Here is a 24039-nt window from a genome sequence, read left to right as displayed (position 1 = left end):
ATGGAGACCACCTCTCCAAATTTCTATCTCTATGTTCTTTAGTATTCTGTGCCTGCTTTTAATTTCCTGTAGGTGTTTTATGCTAAAAATAGGGCAATAGTTCACACAAGCAGGTCATGCTTTTGCAAAATTATGAAACCAGGTTGCCTATTAATGCTGGCAAAATCTTCAAGAGGATAATTTGTTTTGATTAGGGTTCAAAAGGGACACAAACCTCGTGAAGTTACTTTGCCACATAACATAGTTCCTATGAATGAAGGGAAGGGGTCATGTTCCTTGCATCATTCTGCTTTGCAAGCGTTCCTCAGTCTCCTCTAACATTTGCAAAATTGTGCAGCCTCTCTTCCAGTTTCTCCATATGCAAAGAGCATTAAGAAGGTGCTGGGTGGCAATCCTCAGGCACTTGACATAGCTGGAAGATATGCCAGCTTTCACAAGAGCAGGGAATGTTCAGAGGAAGCTGGGAGACATTGGTCTCCTCTGCAACCTTATCTTAGAATCCTCCATCACTGCATACACCCGTGTAAAAACATCTTCTAGCTTTTGCAAATGGAGGAAGTGATTTTTCAAAAAGGGAAGATTTGTGATGCAATGCAAAGTGCTTGGAAGTAAATTGTGTTTCTTTGCCCTGAAGAGAAAATAATAGCACCTCCAAAGCATAAAAATGTTCATTGAGTTTCATTTAAGCTAAGTTAAAATATTGTTTAACTGGCTAAAATATATCCTTTGTCAGAATTTGTATAACTGAATCCAGGGGGAATTACACTTTCCAACTATAATTTGAATTCCTAATTTGAATTATTTGCTACTTTGGAACTCTGATACATCCTTGTCAAAGTTCCTATCAAGTGTTTAACCTTGTGTTATTAAATACCTTGTGTAATCTTAGCTAGGAAACTAACGTATGTCATAGTTTTAAAAGACTAGGCCTTTTTTCTACTTTTGCTCAGTCGTGTCTGATTCTCAGACATTGCCTGGGAAAGTCCCTGAAGTTTTCAGTCAGATTATTCTGAAGTGCTTTGGCATTGCCTCCTTCCTAAGGTAGAGAGAAAACAATTGGCTCAACATCAGCCAGCTGGCTTTGAACCTAAGATGGGACTGCAACTCCTGAATTCAGAATTTCTAGCCTGATCATGGCCTAACCACTACACTAAACTGGTTCTCCTTATATATTTTATATTTTTGTTATTGAATTATTAAAATATACTGTATATATTTAAGAAAGTGCACATGTACCTGTTCGTGTGTAACATACTGATTTTAAAATAGTGAATAGAGAATTCTTTGATATTCAACTACCCTAACTAATCTACCCATAATGTTGCTGTTTAGTAAGTAATGCTAGCTGTAAGATCGACTTACAAAAATGCTTTCTGGGTTTTGTTGCAAATTTTTTTGCAGTGTAGAATATAATGTAAATTAAATTCTGGGGAGAACATGAAAAAAAATAATTCATTTCTAACAAAGGAAAACAAATGTAAATTTTACTGCTAATAAACTTTCATTATTTATTAAATAAGGTTTCATTAATAAATACGTGTTAATTCCTGTCTCACAACCCTAGGAGGAGGCAATGGCGAACTATTTCCAAAAAAGATTGCCAAGAGAAATTGCAAGTACCTGTCCAGGCAGATGCCAGGAATCCAAAACTGATATTAGTGTGTGTTTGTGTGTGCGCACATACATTAATTTAAAGAAATAAGCTTTATTAAGTCTGCAAGCAGATATTTAAGGAACTTTTAAATGTTAAGACTAACCTTTGGTAAAAAAAAATTAAAGTTTCAAAGTGCTAGTTAGTTTATAATTCTTCAAAACCAGTATTTAGGATGCTCCATGGATGAGGGCCTAATCTTAACCCTAATCCTGCTCAGAACAGCTAAATCAGTGCATATTGCCTTGGATCATACATGGAATTCATTAATGCTAACTAATTAATGGTTGTTAGAGGATCTTCTGCATAAATAAGGGAAATTCAGTATTGTCATTTAGGTCCCCAAGATATTAGGGAAATTAAGAGAAGATGACTAAGGCATTTCCTAACAGTCTTTATAAGCTTTCATAGAGATGCTGTGGGTCCTATCTTTGGAATGGAACAGCAGAAAAACACAGTCGATGTCTCATCTTAACTGCTCATCATCTGATTTTAATTTTAAATTAGGAGATTCATAAATTCATAAATAGGTCATTCATAAATAGGTCATTTAAAAATTAAAAAATAATGATAGACTAAATTTAATATTTAATTATCTTGCTGATTATTTTACAAGGAAATCTAGTAGAAATATTGGGAAGGATTCACAGCCACTGTGAGAAACAGTATGGCCTAGTAGCTACACCTATGATGTTATGCTCAGGTCAAATCCTATGTGGCTCGATTGCTTGCTTGTTTATTAAATTGATACACTGCCCGACTCCCAGTTCCCAATACAAACAAACAAACACACACACACACACACACACACACTCTGAATGAAACAACACAATGTAAAAGGAACAAAAAGATGCCAATACCAGATAACAATGAGAAACATGTACATATTCATTGGAAATAACTTTAACTACTCTAGCCAAAAAGCCGAGGCGAAAAGCTGTATCACAGGCACTCTTAATATTTACTTATATACTTATCCTGCAAATTTACATGTATGCACATACTAGCCAAATAACTCCAGGCAGATACAAGCCATAACAGCAAAACTCTACACAAAATCAGTAAAGAGAACAGCAGAAGATGCCAGGTAAAAATAATCAACTCCTCAACCGAATCAAAGCAAAACACAATGCCCATGAACAATTTTATGGGTCGTTTAAAGCATACCATATCAGCAAGAACTTCCAGCTTCCAACTTCAACAATAGCAATGATTAAACATATTCACAGTTTACAATTCTTAGAGAGAATCCTAAGATTTATTGCTGTGTGGATCAGCATAGAGTGAATTATTTAGTCAGCTCCATTGTGAGATTAATCTCAAAGTCCAGTCCTTCCTGAATTTGTACCCTAAAATCCTCCGTTGTTGCTGGACTCAATATAATATAAATGCCCAAACAATTCCAATGTATCTGAAGCATGCTCATCAGACCTTATCCAAAGGCAGTGCTTGAGTGTATCTTGTAAATAAAGAAGGCCACAGGGCCAATCTCTGACAGTTGATGTCTACCTAGTAAAACCAGATAATTATGAATTACATAGGGCAGGGTAGTCAAACTCACAGCCCATGGGCCAGATGTGTCATGCACTGGCTATACCCATGCCCACACCCAGTTTAGTGAAGGGGGGGAAGTCCCGATATGTCACATGATGCTGCCGTGACAACACGAGTTTGACACTTCTGACATAGGGCAACAGATTGCCATCCTAAAAGGTAGGTTCTTAGGTACTGACTCTTTGGGAAATAATTCGCTGTTGTATTTAAAGGATTTCTATTTGCAGGACATAGGAAGAAAATCTTTAATGGATATCATGCCATGTCCAGCTTTTATAAGTGTTATTTGTACACAGGGACAGAAGCCTGAAAAGTGACCTTACCCAACAAAAGCAGCTGGGCAGCCTGTTATTCCTGTTACAAATTCAGCACACAGCAGATGTTAGTCTTTTACTAATGTTAGATGGGAAATCCCTGTAATCCCAGCTTGACTTAATCAAAGAGCCAGGGTGCCGCTTGAAATAAATCAGTAGGTTTGTTTGTTTCGAGAAAAATGATTTTGAATAGTTAGATTGTACCATCTGCCTGGAAAGCTCTTATATTTATATAAACCCGTAGGATCTAACAAGTCAGGCTTATTCTATAGAGTAAGTGATCTATATTTCTTTGAAATTTGAAAAAAAACAACTAATATTTTCAGTTTGGTGTTATAACATTGATAATCTACTGGATTTTAGAACCATGTAAATCAGTTTTAAACAATATCCGCCAGGATTTGAAGCAGCAGCACAACTTCTTATTCCCATTATGCCATTTATATCCTGATCAATGTAAGTAAGCAGGACCTCAATATGGAGCTAACGATGGATAGAACATCATGTGTGAAAAAATTAATGTTATACATGCTCAGATGCACCAATAGAATAAATGAGCATCCATCATTGACTGGACAGGTAGTGGTTGCACTTCCTTTCACAGAGGAATCTACAGCCCTGATTGGCCTAATATTATTGAAATGACTTTCAATTTTGGAAGCCCAAAGACACAAATAAATTGGCTGACTAGATAGATTTGGCCTTGCTCTCTGTGTTTCATTACATTAAATAGGTGGAAATAATTCTGTTGGTCCTTGGGCAGCTCAATAGCTATAGTAAATACACTGAGAAATGCTTCAGCACATAAATCTCATAAATCACATAAATGGAGGAATCCAAATATTGAAATAGTATATGAGAAAAATAATAAACTCAGGATGATTTTTGAGAACTATATATTAGTTTCTCACCATAAAAATTTTTTAAAAAAAGTTTTCTGAAGCCCAATGCTCCCATTTCTTATTAGAAAATCTCTTACTATGATTCAGAACAATGAGTATAGAATTTTGTCATATAATAATATTTAATCTTTATATTATCTTTCCAAGTATTCAGATTGTTTTATGTATAGCTCAGTCAGTGATGGGATTCAGCCAGTTTGCACCTATTCGGGAGAACCGGTTGGTAACTTTCTAAGCAGTTCAGAGAACCAGTTGTTGGAAGAAATATTTTGTTTTTTCCCACTTTACAGGGCTAATCCTGTAAGGAAGGCAGGAAGGAAACATTCTGGTGTTGTTTCTAGCCTAATCTTTATTGCCCTGCTTACAGAAACTGCCTCTTCAGTTAACCCTTATTACCGTTGTAACAACTAAGGAGAAGTGCTCATTGACCTGAGTGACATTGACTTGCCCACGCCCACATGATCACATGACCACTGAGCCCCACCTACCTAGCTGGTCATTAGGGCAGAGAACTGGTTGGTTAATTATTTGAATCCCACCACTGAGCCCAGTGTAAAATAAATCACAAATTTTCTCAACAGAAGAAAAAAACCCGGAGTTTCTCATGCTTCTGTGTCAAAATTGGTGTTTTAATCTTGATTGAAAATAATAATAATAATAATAATAATAATAATAATTATTATTATTATTATTATTATTATTATTATTATTATTATTAGATGTGATAAATTAGATTATTAGATATTAGATCTGAAGAAAAGATGTGATAAAATCAAGAATGGAGAGTTGGCAGAACAAAGTACTGCATGGCCAATTTCTGGAAAAAATAAAAGATAAAGTGGAAAGTGAACAAACTTGGTTATGGTTAACAACAGGTACATTAAAGAAAGAAACAGAGTCACTAATCCTGGCTGCGCAAGAACAAGCTATCCGCACAAATGCCATTAAGGCCAAAATTGAAAAATCCTCTGATGATGCCAAATGCAGACTTTGCAAAGAAGCTGATGAAACTGTTGATCACATACTCAGCTGCTGTAAAAAAATCACGCAGACTGATTACAAATTGCGGCACAATTCAGTAGCACAAATGATCCATTGGAATTTGTGCAAAAATTATAATATTAAAACAGCAACAAACTGGTGGGAACATCAGCCTGAAAAAGTCACCGAAAATCAGATGGTCAAGATCTTGTGGGATTTCCGTATACAAACAGACAAAATACTGGCGCATAATACACCAGACATCACACTGGTTAAGAAAAATAAGGTCACAATCATAGACATCGCAATACCAGGTGATAGCAGGGTCGCCGAGAAGGAACATGAAAAAATCGCAAGATACCAGGACTTAAAAATCGAAATTCAACGACTATGGCACAAACCAGCAGTGATAATTCCAGTGGTAATTGGCACACTGGGTGCTATTCCAAAAGCACTGGAATTACATTTAAAACAGTTAAAAATTGACAAAATCACCATCAGTCAAATGCAAAAAGCCGCACTGCTTGGATCTGCACGCATATTACGAAAATACGTTATGACGTCCTAGGCCCCTGGGTGGGGCCCGACTAGTAACCAATGCCAAATCCGGCGAAACAACTGGCATTTTTTAGGATATAACAATAACAACAACAACAGTTCTTAGGTCCTTGGTTAGGACTCGAGCTATTGAGCTACCAATCAGCCCCAAAGGCTGTGAATCTCACCAAGGATTAACCATATAATAATGTGCTATATCCATCATTGGACATTGGTGATCCTATTTTTATCAACAGCCACACGAAAAAGTGCTGCTGAGTTTTGTCCAAACCAGACCCCTAGATTTTGAAGCCATGATGTTTTTCTTCTGCCTGGACTTTTTCCCTGGAGGATTAAGTGAAATATGCTGTCTTTTTCTGGGTGTCGTATCACATTTGCAAAATATTCTAACAACAACAACAACAATAGTGTAATTTAAATAAATAATAAATGAATGAGTTTAGAATTCATTGGACTCCATTAAGTTTGTATAGAAAAGGACTGTCAAAAATAGCCTCTGTAAGAGGTTCTACAGAGAAGGCTTCTTTAAAACATATGTTTCTACAATCTCCTATACTTACTGAGTTTTGGATAAAGTAGTGGATTATATAAATAGGATTGTGTGACAAAAACTAAAAATTTTCAGAGGACAGTATTCTTTTGAACTACATAGTACATTTAATTTGATAGCTAATCAAATCAAGTAATTTGATAACTGCAGAACATAGATTTTTCATGCTTTTACTATGGCTTAAAGATTGATATTGCAGGATTGGAAAGATAAATGTAAGGCTCTGTTTATTCAATGGAATGAAGACCTGAAAGTACTTGCCATCTACAAATGGACTGCATGGATAAATATAATGAAATATGAAACTCATATAGAATATAATAGGTTAAAAAACATAGTTCTATAAATGTGTTGGAAATATAAATGCATGTAAGTATTTGAATCATTTTTGTATTAGACAATTACACATAGAATTGTAACGGTTGTTACAATGACAAATTGACACATCCTTTCATGTTTTTTTTCTTTGTTGTATTTCTTTCACTTGTTTGTTAAAGCATTTTTAAATGTGTTTTTTTTTCCTATTCCTCTCTTTGGCAATGAATGTTTCTTCAATACTATTTTCTTGGTGATTTGCCCCTTTTCCCTCTATTAATTATCAACAAGCAATGAAATAAATTTTTAAAAATCCTAAAAAATTATTTTAATTTGAAGTTAAACAGTGATGTATGTAAATGATATTAAACTATTCAAACTGATAAAAATAAAAGATGATTGGGGACACTTCAGACAGATATCCTTACACTAGGTGTATAGTCAACTTACTGACAAATATGGTTCGATTTAAATCAATATAAAGTTTTGGCTAATTGTTAATTGTCAAGAATGCTCTTGCAAATTTTGAATCAAACTCTTCAAACTGCATAAGACACAATAAACCCCAATAATCTTAATTTGAAAGATTAGGGTCAAAACACTATGCATTACAGAAAAGAAAATTTCCATCTTTAGTTCTACACTATCAAGTAAATAGAAATTGAGGAATAACTATAACTACATTTTCCATACCAATAACTTTGTGGTAGTTGGAAGTTTGAGGACTTAGGCTGTTTCAGTCACTAAATTTTAATATTTATTCATAACTAATAAAATATTAAGTTTATTAAAATATTAATAAAATTAAATATTAATTAAGAAGATAAAAGTCCTTATAGTTATATCAGGAAAAAGCTTTAGAGACAGTTTCTTGTCTAGAAGAATGCCTAAATTGCATAGCAATTTCTGGAAGCTGTTCATTGTAACAAGTAAAAGTAATAGGACCAAAAACAACAACAAAAAAAGGTTATTGGAATGAAATACAATAACCTTGGCTTTGTTGCACTTTATATTAAGATGGAAGCAATGTATCCAGTGGGAAATCTCACTAATATGGAGAAGGAAAACCATCAGCCAAGGCCGGTATTGAGAAATACATGTAGATATCATTGGCATCCATATGTTAATTGAACTATAAAAAAGAATGAAGAGAAAATAATGGCAACAATGTCAACAAAGTGAGCAAAAGTGAACCAAACTCCGAGGAACACCAGAGATAAAAGGCAGGCCTTCAGGAGAAATAAAACAACAACAACAACAACAGAACGATCTACCCCGAGATCCGGACCCTTACCACTCTCCCGGCCTTCCGTAAAGCCGTCAAGACCTGGCTGTTCCAGCAGGCCTGGGGCTGTTGATTGATATCCAGCCCCGCTAAGATGGAATGGATGATGTGATATTTTAATATTGTATTTTTATTTTTAAATTTTAAATGTTTCTTTGTCTTGTTGTGAGCCGCCCAGAGTCCCAATGGGAGTGGGCGGCATACAAATTTTATTAAACTTGGAAACTGCTATACAACTGAAACAAAGAAAAAGCTATATTGTCAAACAATTAAAAAGCCAAACAACAACAACCCATAAAAGAAGACATGAAAACTAGTGTGAAAAGAACAAGGAAAGTTTATAAAAAATAAATAAATAAAGTGAAGATAGATATGTATCAAAGAGCTGGGAAAAATATCTGCCACAGAAGAACTAAAAACAACAAGTAAATAAAGAAAATGATCTGAAGCACATCTAATATATGAAACTTCTGAAAATATTTTGGCTACTACTGCTAAAGCAGCTGAGAAAATTTAAAACTAGGTAAAGAATAATTTGGAGTAGCAGAAAAGGTTCATAAGCCCTATATAGGGGGTAGAAGCCTGAAATTCAATTTTAGACAAAAATCTATATTTCAAACTCCTCAGATATAAGTCAAGTAGAACTTTCAGAAACAACTACTAGCAGAGATTTCAATAAAAGAGACTGGAATATAACAAAAATTGGAGAAATTTGTTTGAATGTGATTAAATTTTTGTCATTACATTGCTTGAATTGTACCAACAATGCAATGAAATTAGGAAGAAGGTTATGAAAAGAATTCTTACTGTCAGCAGATTGGATCTTTCTGTATTTTTTTGTTCCATACTGCAAATATCTTCAATGTTCTGTAAACTCAGAAAAAGATGTGGATGGAGGAATCCTTTTTAAGATTAACCCTGGAGAAAAAAAGATAAAACACAGCTCAGATGACATAATTAAAGGGTTTTTCTTAATGCAACAGGAGTTTAGAATTTTGATGCAGTCAAGCCTGAAAGGGAAAAAAATACTAATATAGAAAAAAATAGACTAATAGCTGAAGAATAGATCAATTTTTTTTTTTTTAAATGATGAGTTGGAGCCCAGAAAGGGCATTTATTGAAAAGGGATGAAAAAGAAGTCAGATTGTATTGTGTCAATTCTTACCAAATTAAATTAAGGGGACTTAAATGAGACTGAAGGGAAGAAAAAAATCTAACCAATGTTAGGTTTAAAGAAGTTTAGCCATGAAACTTACTTAAGTTAGAGGAAATTTCAGCAATGTCAAAATTCTTAAGCAGTAATTACAAAATGTCTAATTCTAAGAAAGGAAAGAATAGCAAGGAAAGTTCTTCAACAAATTGAGTTTGAAAGCCAAGTGTTTGATTTATAATTGCTACTGAGCAATGAAGTGAAAATTTAATTTCAACAACAAATGATTCAAAAGAATTACCAATATCTGCGGAAGATTTAGATGTGTAAGTAAGAACAGCAAATCAGCTCTGTAATTTGAGAATCTGGAGCCTGCACTAATTGGAATTTCCCTTGGGAAAGGTTTACAACCATATGATCAGATTTTAATTGTCATTTCTGGCAGCAAATAAAATAGATTGAACAATCTAAAGAATCAAATGAAAACTGAGGCTTCATAGTTGTATCTTCGTTCCACGACAACCGCTAAAGCTACTTTGTCAGATCAAAACAAGTTGCAATTGATATTAAAGCAACCAGTTCTATAATATTTCCAAGACACACTGTAACAATCATGAATGATCCATGGCAGAAACAGTTCTCCAACTATAATGCTGACTTAATCATAATCAAATGACTAAGGCTGTGAATTTTAAAATAATATGTTACACCTAAGTAATTCAAATATTTCCAACTAATCAAGAGCTTATATATATATATATATATGTACACACACACACACACACACACACACACACACATACATACACATACACACACACACATATATACATACACATATATACATATACATATACATACATACATACATACATACATACATACATACATACACCCATGAAGGTATGCTGGTCTTGTATTCAGGTCTTTTCCCGTGTAAGATTGAGAGTATCTTGGTGACATTTCGATGAGGTCCCACTTCAGGCTGGTGCCTTTGGCTTCGTGCTTGTTCAAGCAAAGCTACGTCACCAAGATACTCTCAATCTTACACGAGAAAGGACCTGAATATGCCAAGACCTGCATACCTGTACCTGTGAAAAATCTACAAAAATATATAAATATAAATATAAATATAAATATAAATTTGTATGCATGTATGCATGTATGCATGTATGCATGTAGTCCACTTCCTAGAAATAATAAAGAATAAAGACCTATAACCCAGTGACCTACTCGTGAGCTTCGATGTCATATCCATCTTTACCCTAGTGCCTATAAATGAAGCCTTGACAGCTATCCAAAACAAACACAACCCCCCTAAACACGTCCTGGACCTGAACAACCATTGCCTAACCAACACATACTTCATCCATAATGGACAAAGATACAAACAGATAGAAGGAGCCAATACAACCACAATCTTACATGGGAATAGACCCAAATACAACAAGACCAGCATATATATATATATATATATGTGTGTGTGTGTGTGTGTGTGTGTGTGTGTGTGTGTGTGTGTGTGTGTGAACATTCCTTCCAGCAGGCTAGATATCGTCTTAATTAAATAGCAAAAGAGCCTTTCCTCAAAGAGAGGGCTGCTTCCATCTGCATTCTGCCATGAGAAAACTGCAACACAGCAGGGTCAGGATCCTTGAGCTTGGTTGTTTTCTTGCAGACATTTCATTACCAAAACTAGGTAATAACATCAGTGCTAGCACCACCCTAACTCCTCGGTTCAACCCTGAGCTACAAATATTCTCCTTTATTGATACAACACAGGAGGGGGCCTGATTCCAGAGTGTTCCCTGAAGGAAAGCTGGCTAAGTGCACTTTGGGAATTTCTAGTGGGTGAACATACTTTTGTACAATGTCGAGGAAGAAAAACAAGGCTTTCCTACATAAGGGACTTGAGAAGGTGGTCTTGTTGTTGTCTCTAACAGTTGATTGTATAATAAACTTCACCTCTCTTTCAAGGAACTGTATGCACTCTTTATTCCCAGGACATGGTGATATTTCTTTCTAATAGTGTGATGGAATTTTTAGAATGGGATAGCTATAAACCTAACTATATAAATCATATGCTAATATACTTGTCTGAACAAACTCCTTAGTCTTTTGCAAAGCAGGATGAAATTAATTTGTATATAGCTGTATGCAATTTTTCCTGCTTATTAAGAAATATCCAGTTTCCTCTATTGATTGAAACCAATATTATATTCTTTTTTTTTTCATGTTCCCAATTTCAGGTTTTATTAAATTGTGAAGTTATTTATTTTATAAACTTGCTTTGGTTGACTGGTAAGCTCTTATATTAAAATAAAGCTTTTAATTGCATCGGGGATTGAAAAAATATTCTACAATGCATTTGAGAAGACTTGAGTAAGATCACAGAATGTAGGCATTCAAGTCCAACTCCCTATTCAGAGCAGGAACTGAAATGAAAGCATCTCCAACAAACTGTCCAGATTATGTTGCAATATAAATGTAGCAAAGTAGAGCTTGTCCCTCATTTAGTAACTGGTTCCATTCTTGAACTGTTCTTGCATGCTTTTTCCAACATTCAAACAGAATCTGCTACCTTGTAATTTAAGCCAATCATTCCTTATCTTGCACTTTTTGTTCCTGTACTATTTTATCTGAGTCCAATTACCTCCCAAAGACCCATTAGATCACACAGGGTTGGCCTCCTCCGGGTTCCGTCTACCAGCCAATGCCATCTGGCTACTACCCGGGGGAGGGCCTTCTCTGTGGCAGCGCCGGCCCTTTGGAACGAACTCCCCGCCGAGATTCGGACCCTCACCTCTCTCCAGGCCTTCCGAAAAGCCGTTAAAACCTGGCTGTGTCGGCAGGCCTGGGGTTGATGAGTTCCCTTCCCCTCTCGATTGTGTGTCTGTTGGTTATTTTAAATGCTTGTATTTGTAGTTCTTGTGTTTCCCTTCCCCTCTTGGGTTTGTGAGCCGCCCTGAGTCCCGCTGGGAATAGGGCGGCATATAAATAAAACGAAACCTGAAACCTGAGTCTCTTTTAACATGGAGAGCCCAAAATTGGACACAACACTTGAAATGGAACCTGGCCAATGCAGATTAATCTCCTGGACATAAACTGTTTCAGCTTCTCCCCTCAGGACCTCACTATAAGGCATTGCATGCCAAAACAACTAGACACAGACACCCCCTCCCCACATGCCATCACTCTGCTGAACACATGATTCCCATAACATTAGTGGTAATTAAATATATTTAAGCATGCAGTAGGCTGTATTGCTATTATCCTTCTCATCTTCTCATTTTTCCTACTATCTTCTCCTATTTTATCTTATGATTTATCACTTGTTTTTATCTTATGATTAATGATTGTAACTATGATTTAGAACCTATCACTTTGTTGTTTGTACACTGAGAGTTTATACACTGGAGACAAATTTATTGTGTGTGTCTAGTCATACTTGATCAATTCTATCCTATCCTATCCTAACCTATCTCATCCCATCCCATCCAATCCAATCCTATCCCACTCCACTCCTCTCCACTCTCCGCTCTCCTCTCCACTCCTCTCTATACACCTGGAATACTGCAACCAATTTTGGTCACCCTACTACAAAAAAGATGTTGAGACTTTAGAAAAAGTTCAGAGAAGAGCAACTAAGATGATCAAAGGCCTGGAGACTAAATCATATGAAGAATGGCTGCAGCAGTGGTGGGTTGCAGGCGGTAAGCCTCGGTACAGGCATACCAGTGCCTGTCTGGAGTACCATTCCTGTATGGTGCTCTGGAGGGCCCACCCGCCTGCCTGAGCTCTGTACTTGAGCTCTTTGGCACTTCCGTATGTGTGTGCACTGTGCACGTTCATGTGGTGGACCCATGGCCTCATTGCACTGTACTGGTTGCACCGAGATCTAGAACCCACCACTGGGCTGCAGGTTTTGCATCTAGCTAGTCTAAAGAAAAGAAGAATAAGAAGTGACATGATTTCAGTATTTGAGAGGATGCCACGAAGAAGAGGGGGTCAAATTATTCTGCAAAGCACCTGAGGGTAGGACAAGAAACAATGGATGTAAACTAATCAAAGAGAGAAGCAACCTGGAATTAAGGAGTATTCCTAACCAGTGGAACAGCTTGCCATCAGAAATCGTGGGTGCTACATCACTGAAGGGTTTTTGGGAAGAGATTGGACAGTCACTTGTCTGAGAAGGTATAGGTTCCCCTGCTTGAGCAGGGGGTTTGACTAGAAGAACTCTAGTCTTCTGCCACACATGCACACACTTTCAGCTTGTCAGGAACAAGCAGGTTAGCCATCACTGCTAGAGAGTTTCTTGCTTGAGCAGGGGGTTGGACCTCCAAGGTCCTTTCCAACTCAGTCATTCTGTTATTCTGTTAACCATGGGCCCAATTCGCAATGTGAATTCATAAGTACAGCCCCACTGATGGATGGGGCCAGAAATGACATGGATGCGGTCAGAATGATGTGTTGTCCTTACACATTCTGGCCCATGGCTGCCTATGAGGGTGGGTTATAAGGGGGAACTTACATACTTGTGTCACTCGTTAAGACATAAATATAAGGCTGTGGCATTTGCATGGTGACATTACCATGGATTGCTTTGGATACTTCTGTTCTTGTCCTTTGGCAACAGCTGGTGGGAGCTGACTATTTTATATAGCAAATTTCCTAAGCAACCCCAAGGCCAGTGAAAGTGGTTCAGTTTCAGTATACAGATATAGTAACGTGTTGTGGCTCGGCAGGAGCCTTTGGAGCTGCTATCAGACTCTGACAGCGAGGGGCCCTATGAGTCAGGCCTGGAGGAGGCGGAGGGCCCTGGACAGGGTTCTGACCCTGAGCAGGGCTCAGAGAGACTAGTTGGTCCCCAGGTAATGACTGAGCCTTGGATCAGTGGAGAGGAGACAAGAGAGGCTGACACAGAAACCTCTTGTAAGTTGTTTCGGGATGCACGCAGGAGAAGGGCTGACCGTAAGGAACAATTGAGGACTCACAGGAGATGATAACGAGCACCTGTTGCTCATTAGGATCTCCTCCTGCGGATAAAAGAGACTGATGGTGCCAGGCCCTGGTTGCAGAAGTCAACGTTCTCCGTTCACGTGCAACCATCGAGAAAAGCACTTGGATAAGTGACTTGATTTATATAATCCTGTTTTGTAGTAGTTTATGAGTGAGGACTTTTGCCAGAGCATTTATCTGTGTTTATTTTGGGCTCGCAGCCAGCAAGAGTTGGGACTGATAAAAACATTCCTTTGAACGTTCTGTTTGGCTTTCGTTTCTGAACGGACAAGGTGGGGGTCAGAACAGTAATGGTTTGCTTCCTGGGTTATTTCTAAAACTAGTCCAAGATTCAAACCAGTTTATAGAATTCAGGCTGTCCTGGGTTTCAAAATATGAAAAAGGAGATGCTATATTTCAAGCTTTGAGATTGTATTTTGTCAAAACAACTTATTGTCTCTCAGTTTCTTATCTTTATCTTGTTCCCTGTTTTCTTCCCTCATCTTCAAATCACTAGACAGCCAGCCTGTGCTGTACACAAATCTGATTCTGCTGTAGTTGAGGCGATGTAGAATAAATATTGCTTCTGAGAGCAACTAGTTTTCAAAGGCCTATGAGATGTGACAGTATTCTGTTTAGCTGATAAATTGCAGTGTAGCAGGAAGGATTCTACAATGAGTATTGATTTCTTTTGTACATAGAACTCATTTTGCCACAGCTTGTGAATTGCCTCCATGAGCTGACAATCCATTAAGGATCACTTTGTAATGTCTCTCCCTTCATTATTGCTTCTTTTACTGCTTTCTGCTTTACTGCTTTTTAAAATACATTGTCAAGGCAAATGAAAATAGGTAAGAAGGGAACACTCTAATAATGGCAAAACAATTTGGATCTGGGAAAAGGAAGGCATTGTTGAAGGGGAAGAAGAAGAGGAAGATGGTAGGAGAAGAAAATCAGCACTTTACTGACTGAAATTTAATAATGCATTTAAGCGTGATAATGTAATAGTTAATAGAAATTATAAATAATTAAATGCAATAATGCTGCCATCTTCGCATTTAAATAATGACAGCATTATTTTACTTATTTATGGCACATGATGTAGACTTTTCTTACAATAATTTAACACTGAAGCAGTTGTCTGGATTAAATTAGCTACCATAGTTTGGATTTCACCCACTTGTACTCATAGTTTCTATCATTCATGATGAACTAATCCAAACATGACATTTCTTTGTTTTATTAGTTCTTCTGTCTTCAGAGACAATTCAAAAGTTAAACTAAGAAAATTGCAAATTATGGTGCACTTTACAAGTCCATTAATTCAACAAACCTATATACACACAAATTTGAAATGGGTCACACCTTAAATTTCATAAACTCTCGGACAACAGGAACAAGAATATGTAGCTGAAGGCTGAATGAAAAATAATGTCTTTAGTGTTACATAAGTTATCAACAGATAACATTACTGACACATAAGAAGCTCTGGGGTGTCCTGTAGCATCACTTCATTTGGCAGAAAGTCGAAGACAGGGTTGAATTACAATTGTTTCTGAAATGAAAGCCTGCAATGGATGCTCTTCAAGGTGCTTTAGACAATGTACCATGGTTGAATTTTTGATTATTGAAGAGTCTCTCTAATTAAAATTCAAGGCGGCACAGAGGTTAGAGTGCAGTACTGCAGGCTACTTCTGTTGGCTGCCAGCTGCTTGCAATTTGGCAGTTCAAATCTCACCAGGCTCAAGATTGATTCAGCCTTCCATCCTTCTGAGGTGAGTAAAATGAGGACCCAGATTGTCGGGGGCAATATGTTGACTTTGGAAACCATCTAGAAAGGGATGTAAAGCACTATAATATACATCTAAGTGCTCTTTCTATGGATATTGGTTGTTTATCGTGATAATTAGAGTTAGTGGGAATACTGTGCATGCTGGACCAAGATTGTAAAGATATAGGAAGGAGAGGAGAAAGGAGAGGAATAGGAGAAAGGGAAAGGCAGGGAAAGAATGGGAGGAAATGTAAGAGTAGGAAAGAGGGGAGGAATGGGAAGAAGAGGGGAAGGGTAAAGGGGAGGAAGGGGAAGGAGAGAAGGGAAAGGAGAGGAGGAAGGAAGGAAGGAGAGAAGAAAGAGAAGAAAGGGGGTAGGAAGGAGGGAGGGAAGGAGGGAGGGAAGCAAGGAGGGAAGGAAGGAGGGAAGGAAGTAGAGAAGGAGCGAAGAAAGGAGGGAAGGAAGGAGGGAAGGAAGGAGAGAAGGAGAGAAGAAAGGAGGGAAGGAAGGAGGGAATGTAGGAGAGAAGGAAGGGGGAAGGAAGGAGGAAAGGAAGGGGGAAGAAAGGAGAGAAGGAGAAAAGAAAGGAGGGAAGGAAGGAAGGAGGGAAGGAGGGAAGGGGAAGGAGGGAGGGAAGGAAGGGGAGTAGGAGAAGAAGAAGAAGTAGGACCCTTGTAAGATAAGATGGATCTATGGGATGTTAAAAAAGCAATCTTCAAGTATATTGTCAACAGTAGGGAAAAATTGTTATAAATACATATTATTAATAACAGTTATGAGATCATATAATTGTGAATGTATATATGAAATTGATAAAATTAAAATAATTAAAAAAAGATTGTAAAGATAGTGAACATATAACAGTTGTGTTCAAGACTGAAATGAACAACCTGTGACCTCAACCAATGAAAGATTCCACAGTCTTTCTAAGGTTCACCTATGATAGGAATCCAAATGTTGAACACTACTGGTTTGTACTAGATAACACAACTTGGAATTTATCAAGACAAGAGCTGATAAGCATCTGTTCAACAGGCCCCCTTTCCTTACAAAAAAGGTGTTAGCATCAAACAGACAACAATATATGGCTCCAAGAATATATTAATGTTGGAACATTATTACTGCGTAAGCTTATTTTACTTACAATACAAAATAATTTTTTACATTTTGTTTCTAGTTTCTAGGAAGATTTCATCGTGTGTTTCCTTTAATACATTTAATTATGAAATATGGTTTAATAATTGGATTCCTAGCACTGCAACCAATGGACTGTGAACATTTATTTTGCCCATTAGTGTTTTGGACATTATTAGAAGGATAATAGCATAGTGCATTATAAGCATTAGGAGGAAAAAAAGAAGTCTGTAAATATATAATTACATTTAAATATTACAGCTGTATAAAACCAGGTAAATGAAATTCAATTTTCAACTCTCTAAATGAGTTATTTTCATCCAAAGTAAATTAGTGTAATGATAGTTACAGAGCTGAGCCTTCAGTCCAAAGAACGATGTATTTCCTCTTCCCCCTCCCCACAAAAATCCTCTTTAGAGATGTAAGTGCTCCTCTCGAACACCATGATACAAGGTGTGAGTAGCTACTACGCCAAGATTGAATCAGCACCAATCAGGAAGAAACCAATGTATAAACCTCCTCATTTTATTTTAATAGTTCCATTTCTATTTCCATTTTCAATGCATATCTATTTCCCAATTCTACAGTACAGGCTACAAAGAATTTCTGGGGAACAGGAGCATAATCAAATCTTCCACAAATTTTGTTCCATGATTTCTAAGCTCCATGCCTTTGTAAAAGCAAGGCATGGTTTTGCTTTACTGCCTTATTAGGGCTGTGAATCAAACAGTTAATATATGTAACAATTATAAATGTTCAAAATGGGGAGTGGGGAGATTCTCCACATTTCTTCGAATTTGAGGGATCTGTCAAAAGGACATTCTTCAGACACCCGCAATTTCCACCACCGGTTCAGGTGAACTGGTCTGAACTGGCAAAAGACCACCTTTAATTATAACATAATATCTATTGTGCCTTGAATAATCTGAATACTTCAGTTCATTGTATACTAGCTAAGTAATACGTTTGTTATTCCATATGTAACTTCATCTCAGTTTCATGGGATATACAAAGTTTGCCCTTCTCTTCTCCCTTCCACCATTTCATCATTTTTCCAGTCACCTTGGAAAGGAAATCGTCATACTCATCTTTCTGCAGAACTCTTAACCACTGTCCTTTTTTAAAAAAAATAATCATATTTATTAGCATCTGTTAAGATCAGGACCACTACAGGTACTCCTCGAGTTATGACCACAATTGAGCCTAAAATTTATGTTGCTAAGTGAAACTTTTTAAAAGCGAATTTTGCCCCATTTTACGACTTTACTTACCACAGTTGTTAAGTGAGTCGCCACAGTTGATAAATTAGTAACCTGTTGTTGACTTCGCTTGTCAGAAGATCACAAAAGGGGATCACATGACCCTGGGACCCTGCAACTGTCATCAATATGAGTTAGTTGCCACATGTCTGAATTTTGATCATGTGGGATGCTACAACAGTTATAAGTGGGAAAAACGGTCATAAGTCACTTTTTGGTGCCATTGTAACTTTGAATAATCACTAAATGAACTGTTGTAAGTTGAGGACTACCTGTATTGCCACAGTCATGTGGGGATGGGTCTTCTGTGAAGTTTCCATGATCTTTTGGAGTTCCTCAGTACCAGACTTCAGTCAAAACAGACAAAAAGGAAAATGACATCAACATAGAAGATTCTTTTCAAACCGCAACGGGAAAATTTAGAATTCCCAAAGAGAAGGAGGTTGGAAAGGTGATGGCATCCTTTTTAATCTTTTTTAAAACAGTTGCTGTCCCAATTCAGTGTCAGGGAAATAAGGCAATGCCCCTAAACCCACACTCAGTGGGTACAATTGTTCAAACACTCCCATGCCCTTCTAAATAGTATCATAGTCCAGTCCACATTTTATTATCTTTTCTCTTAGAGCTTTATGGAGGTGAATGCTTTAAGGAAATCAAGGTATACTATGTCAACAACATTCCTTGTCCAACTAAGCTGCCCATTATTTGAAGAAAGGGGAAAATGTATTACGAAGATATAATCTCGATAATACATACTGGACCATGCCAAGCAGTGCACTATTTTCTACTGCCAAAAAAATAATAATAATAGCTGGTTAATAATGGATTCCAGAGATTTGCTTAATAAGAGTTTGGCTGGGTCCAACTCAGAGGGGGTATTCAGCTGGTTCGGACTAGTTCACCTGAACCAGTAGCAGAAATCACGGGTAGGCCCGCTCGCCCACCCTGGCTCTATGCTGTGCTATTAAGGCATGTTTTTGAGGCTGGGCACATATGTGGAAGGCACATGCATGACCAAAGGACATGCACAGATGGCTGGGCGCATGCGTGGAAGGGCGGGTGCACACAGGGGGAACCGGTGGTAACAAAATGTGAAACTCACCACTGGTCCAACTCTTTATAACCTGAGCAATGAAAGGCTGTTTGTAAATTCCAGGCGTTGTTTAAGGCAACGTTTTAATTGCTCAAAATATTATTTCAGGTTCTAATGATAAACTACTTCAACAAGTTGGTTATTTGCATATTCAAATTTAACATGCAAGATTACAGAACAGTACACCTTTTAACTCAGGACAAGAGATAACAAGATAGGAATGTTAACATTAGTGTTGTCTCTTCTCCGAGGCAACAAATTATAACAGTAGCATCAAAAATCATCTGTAATTAACTGTCTATGTGGGTTTGTAGCCTAACCTAATACAACCTAAAGAGGCAGGGGAAATGCTTTGAATGTGCAAAATCTAGAGTCCACTCAAAATTTTCTTAAATTTAAACCTGATTTCAAACTTTCTGGGATGAATTGGCCATACGTTAAATTCATAAACAGTAAAATGTGAATATTTTTTTTAAAAGCCCCCAATATTGTTAATTTTATAGAAGTTGTGATTGTTTTAGGTAATACTGTAGGAAGTTATCACCCAGCCCTCTCCCAGAAAAATGAAATATCCTTGGAAATATTGAAAAGGCAGAATATTTCTCTGGATGTGAAAAGAAAGAAACATGTTTTAAAAGACAGAATAGCTGCCTGTAGCTTCCTGCCCATCCCCACTTTGTCAATGGGATATTAAGAAGGCCAAGCTAGTCCCTTTACATAATAAAGACTTCTCCACTTCAGCTCTGCTGGGGGAATGGGATTAAGGCACTTTACGCAACTCACCACATGGCATCTGAGAACTCAACCAAACTTGGGATTCAAAACACAGAGGGTTGCCCTTGCATGGCCCCATGGGAGTCTGACAACCAATCAGAATGCATTTCTTACACAGGAACAGGAAACAGAGAGGTGGGACTGAACAAGTTATAAAAAGCCTACTAAGCCCCTCCCTCGGCCCTTCTCTTCTTCTCCACCAACATTGAAGCTGTGATCACCTTTTCTGTTCAGGACTCAAGCCATGTGATCTTGTCCAACAATAAACCATCTTTACAAGCAGCCTCCATGTCTCCAGTGTCTTTTTCCCCTCTTGGAGCCGAACCCAGAAGGACATTTCTTTCAACAAAACAATACAAATGGGTTAGATAGATAAAGTAGAAGAGAGTATCTGTAGCTCAGAGCTTCATTGTGGAGCGCTTGGGGTTCTTTGAATTTGGTTGTTCGCAGACATTTCATTTCCCTACTAAAGTAACACCATCAATACAAGTAAGTGTGGGACTGAGTCGACAGGTTTCAGATTTTTTTTCAGGTTTCGTTTTATTTATATGCCGCCCTATTCCCAGCAGGACTCAGGACGGCTCACAAACCCAAGAGGGGAAGGGAAACACAAGAACTACAAATACAAGCATTTAAAATAACCAACAGACACACAATCGAGAGGGGAAGGGACCCCAGGCCTGCCGACACAGCCAGGTTTTAACGGCTTTTCAAAAGGCCTGGAGAGAGGTGAGGGTCTGAATCTCGGCGGGGAGTTCGTTCTAAAGGGCCGGCGCTGCCACAGAGAAGGCCCTCCCCCGGGTAGTAGCCAGATGGCATTGGCTGGTAGATGGAACCTGTAGGAGGCCAACCCTGTGTGATCTAATGGGTCTTTGGGAGGTAATTGGCAGCAGGCAGTCTCTCAAGTACCCAGGTCCAATACCATGAAGGGCTTTATAAGTGACGACTAGCACCTTGAAGTGTATCCGGAGACCAATCAGTAACCAGTGCAGCTCGCGGAGGATAGGTGTAACGTGGGTGTACCAAGGTGCACCCACAATCGCTCGCGCGGCTGCATTCTGGATGAGCTGAAGTCTCCGAATGCTCTTCAAGGGCTGCCCCATGTAGAGCGCATTGCAGTAGTCCAGTCTTGAGGTCACGAGGACATGAGTGACTGTAGCGAGTGCCTCCCGGTTCAGGTAGGGATGCAATTGGTGCACCAGGCGAACCTGGGCAAATGCCCCCCTGGTCACAGCTGACATGATGTTCTAAGGTCAGCTGTGGGTCCAGGAGGACTCCCAAATTGCGAACCCTGTCTGAGGGGCATAAAATTTCACCCACCAGCCTGAGTGATGGACTACTAACCAAATTTTTGGGAGGGAAACACAACAGCCACTCGGTCTTGTCTGGATTGAGTGCAAGCTTGTTGACCCCCATCCAGATCCTGACAGCCTCCAGGCACTGGCACATCGCATCAACCGCTTCACTGAGTTGGCACGGGGTGGACAGATACAACTGGGTATCGTCCGCGTATTGATGGTATTTTACCAGGACGTTCTTCAGCTGGACAGACGTGGGGGATGTAAGCTCTGAAGAGCTTCACATGAACCCCTGTCTGACAAACCTTCTCCGGTATTCCTTTTTTAGGGGCAGAACCCCCCTGAAGGCAGGGCGAAGAAGGGCAGCGTCTTATCAGACCCTGGGGGAAGCAACTGATCCCCCGTGGGTTAGAGATTTGCCTATGAATAGGAGTCGGGGCAGCGGTCTTTAATATGGCTGATAAGAGGCTGACTTTTTGTCAAGCTAATTTAGCAGGCAGAGACCAGGACAGATGAAAGGGCTGGTAAGAGAATTTATCTAACCCACAACTATAAATTAAATCTGGAAAAGGCAAAAAAATCTTGAGAACATAAATAATATTGATGGTCAGATCAGGACTTTTTTTTTTCTAAAGAAAGGAAGAAAGGAAGGTGGAGGGTTTTAACACCAGCCCCCCCCCCCAAGTTCTTTGATTGAAACGCTTTTGAACAGAACAATAGAAAGCAGAGAAGTGAGGACAAACTCACTCAATTATAAACGTTAAATTTGGCTTTGGATCTCAAACAGAAGCCAATATTTTTACTCCTTCCAGCTAATATAACAACAACAAAAAAAAAAGTACGTCCTCTTACCGATAATGGACAATTTAAACTTGACTGTATAGGAAATTTTAATTAACCAACTGTCATAAATCAGAATCTGGAAAAGCAGAGGCAGAGAAAAACTTTTGGCTGATTACAAGCTTATTATAAGTGATTTATTTTGAGTAGTGATTGAAGCAAAGAATAAATATCGGCCCTGGGAACTACGAAGTTTTTCTTCTCTTCCCTGCTCTCTTGTCTTATTGCTGTGGAGGATTCAGGTGGTGTTAGCTTCTTTTCTGGTTTCAAAGTAGATGGATCTTAAATAGAAGCCAATACTTTTACTTTGTTTGAATTCCTTCCAGCCAATATAACTAAGAAGAAGAAGAAAAAAAACAAACACATCCTCTTACTGATAACAGACAACTCAACCATCACTGTGCGGAAATTTTAATTAACCAACTGCCATAAATCAGAATTTGGAAAAGTAGAGGCAGAGAAAAACTTTTGGCTGATTACAAACTTATTATAAGTGATTTATTTTGAGCAGTGTTTGAAGCAAAGAATAAGTTTCAGACCTGGGAATTACGAAGGTGTTTTTTTTTCCTCCACTCCTCTCTTCTTTTTTTGCTTGCTGTGGAGGACTAAGTAAGTGTGGGGCTTGCACCTTGTTTATGTACAGTAGCTTCCCTTGCCAGTTTTGGTGAAGATGTTTTTGTCTTGGTAATTCCTTAATTAGGGTATTGTTTTCTCCCTGATTGTTTGTCTGGTGTTAATCTCTGCTTACCTGGGTGCTTGCTGCTGGAAAGGATATGTGCTGGTTCTTTTTTTGATTTCTTCTTATCTTGTTTATTGTCTCTTTTGAGTGATATTTAAATGTGGTTTATATCTCTCTGTGTCTGCTGATGGCTGATTTATCTGAATGCCAAACTTTCAGGAATTCCCTAGTGGTTTTGACTTTGGCTTGCTCTACGATGCTAACAGTTTCTCAGTTGCAACTGGAGTTGTGAGATTAAGCATCACATAAGCATGTGTTGTGAGATTAAGGAATTTTCATTGCAGAGTGCATCCAAAACACCAACTAGCAATCAGAAAACAAAATGAAAACTCCTTAATCTGGGAAACTAAAGTATACTGGAAAATCGGATAAATGGAAAAATGTATTGCAGATTCAGTTTTATATACTAAAAACTGGCCATCAAACCATTCAAGATTTTTAAGTAAAGGGGGAAAAAACCCCCATACCATTCTGGATTAAAAGCCAAGCCCTGTATATTCAGAAAAGTTAGCTATCAACATTTCTTCTACAAATTCTCTTTCCTACATGTTTTTATGCCTTGCGGCAATGATTTCCAGTCCCTTTATTGCTCCCATGTACTGTTGTGGGGCAGGAAGGGATTCTGAAAAGTTGAATTAAATTGAAATGATTAGAGATTAAGTACCCATGAGTTGGAAAGCAATAAATAATTGCATTGGTAGTGGAAGTGACTTCCATGTAGGAATTAGATACAGTGCTCAGTGGCGTTCAGGTAGTTATGGTTCCATGCTGCCAGCTTTCATCATACAGGTATTCCTCTACTTTTCTATTTATGACTGGTCGCTTAGTGGCCATTTGAAGTTACAAGTTTCCGAAAGCTATTTATGACTTGATTCT

At 38.1% G+C, this 24039-nt stretch overlaps 1 protein-coding gene across 1 annotated transcript in view; it reads left to right on the top strand.

The window, feature by feature from the left end:
- ZNF804A (zinc finger protein 804A) overlaps positions 1 to 24039 on the top strand; it is a 262521-nt gene that overhangs the window by 60854 nt on the left and 177628 nt on the right. The window lies entirely within an intron of this gene.

This window comes from Thamnophis elegans, chromosome 1, assembly GCF_009769535.1.
Source record: "Thamnophis elegans isolate rThaEle1 chromosome 1, rThaEle1.pri, whole genome shotgun sequence".
Lineage (NCBI taxonomy): Eukaryota > Metazoa > Chordata > Lepidosauria > Squamata > Colubridae > Thamnophis > Thamnophis elegans.
This window is presented reverse-complemented; position numbering and strand designations above follow the sequence as displayed.